The sequence below is a fragment of the Helianthus annuus genome, chromosome 14 (genome assembly GCF_002127325.2).
Source record: "Helianthus annuus cultivar XRQ/B chromosome 14, HanXRQr2.0-SUNRISE, whole genome shotgun sequence".
Classification (NCBI taxonomy): Eukaryota; Viridiplantae; Streptophyta; class Magnoliopsida; order Asterales; family Asteraceae; genus Helianthus; species Helianthus annuus.
Window position 1 is genome coordinate 154,006,981 of NC_035446.2, and position 1,767 is coordinate 154,008,747.

At 34.9% G+C, this 1,767-nt stretch overlaps 1 long non-coding RNA gene across 1 annotated transcript; it reads left to right on the top strand.

Annotated features, from left to right (window-relative positions):
* Positions 1–588: 588 nt before the first annotated feature.
* Positions 589–1,461, top strand: LOC110906115. Its single transcript, XR_002573673.2, has 2 exons — positions 589–775; positions 859–1,461. It is a non-coding gene; the product is annotated as an uncharacterized LOC110906115 (long non-coding RNA).
* The last annotated feature ends 306 nt before the right edge of the window (positions 1,462–1,767 follow it).

Consider the following 1,767-nt stretch of genomic DNA (forward strand, 5'->3'; position numbering starts at 1 on the left):
TTATATAAATTTAGTTTGATGTTCGTTTGTTTTACATGACTCGACCCGATACGAACCGATTTTTTTACTCATATACCTAGGAGCCTAAAATTTTTAAAAATGTTCCGCACCCCCATAGAAAAATTCCTGGGTCCGCCACTGCATCTACCCTGTTAGCTATCCTTAAAACATTTACTATGCTTTCATTGGTAATGGGCTCTGAGCCTACCATCAAACACGAGATGAGTTGGGCTACGCGCATGTAAGTGAACGTGAACTTTATTTAAATGAATAACTGCGACATTTCAATTGAAGTGTTTGGTTTGTTTTTGGTTTTGTTTTTTGTTTTTTTTTTTTTAATTTAGTGGCCAGTCTTCAAACAATGGTTAGTTTTTAGATCTAGTTTGAGTTAGTGATCAATAATATTCATTGATAATTTTATCAGCAATATGGTGTTCCAAAAATAAATACATTTTAGGGTAAATTACTTTTTGAGTCCCTGTGTTTTATGAGTTTTAACTAGTTGAGTCCAAAAGCAAAAAGTTTAACGACCTGAGTCCCTATAAGCATTTTCCTTAACCATTTGAGTCCAAATTTCTAACACTGTTAGAATTTTTTGGTTAAGTATTGTTAAATGACCAAAATACCCTTATAATTAACAAATAAAAAAAATTCTCTGTACCTGCACAAAAGTTGGCCACCCCTCAAATCTTTTCCCCGTTCACTATCGGAACCACACTCACAAACAAACCCTTGCATAGGCACTCGCAGCTCTTGCCCCTATCGATCCAGCCAGGTATTTTCCTAATTCCTATCACTTTTCTCATTTATTTTGCACGGAGCTATGTCTACTGATTGTAGGGTTTGTTATTCATGTAGAACTATAAACTTCCAATTGATTCGGTATGTGAACTGCTTGAATCACCGAGCGAAAGCTATTAAGATATGCGAATCGAAACATTACCAATTGATTCAGTTTGTTATTCATATTATGCTCTAATCTTGTATTTGGATCAAATTTTCCGTGTTTCCATGACCATGGTTTGCAATATGGTAATAAAGATGCTTGTGGTGATTGATGACTAGGGTTGTTCACGAGTCGAGCCGAACCGAGCGGACTTTTGTTCGTGCTTGGCTCGTTTACGAACCGAACCGAGCGGAGCGGCTCATTTAAAACCGAGTCTCAAATCAAGCGAGCAGTTTCCGAGCAATAAATATTCCGAGCGAGCGTCGAGCGAAGTTCGAGCGATATGGACAACCGTGTCGACGGATTTAAATTTGTTGAGAGAGATAGTGACAATGTTGGGTCTCAAGTTTTTACGTCTTTAGAAATAGGCATATTTCATGGCATATATTTTTCTTATGAATTACAATGTTATGGCCGATGAGGCGATAATCATATTGCACGAACAATGACGTTGAGAGCCGACTGTCGTTTATCGGTTTAGGGTTTAACTTTTAGATTTGATATTAATTGTTTTATTGGCGTGATTAGGCTAGTACGTATAGATATAGTTGTAAATTTGTATATAGTGGACAAAAATATAACAGAGTGGTATATATAAACTATAAACTATAAACTTAATTTATATTTAAGTGTATATATATATATATAAGGTAGGGATCCTAAGAAAAGTCCACCCTATTTGAGAAACTTGAGAAGCAATCTGGACCACACATTTTCCCTAAGCAAAAAATGCAAAAAAAAAAAGTGAAAAAATGCAAATTTTTTTTTTTTTTTTTTTTGGAAAAATCGCAGCTTTTTCTTTAAGGATTAAATTTTTTATT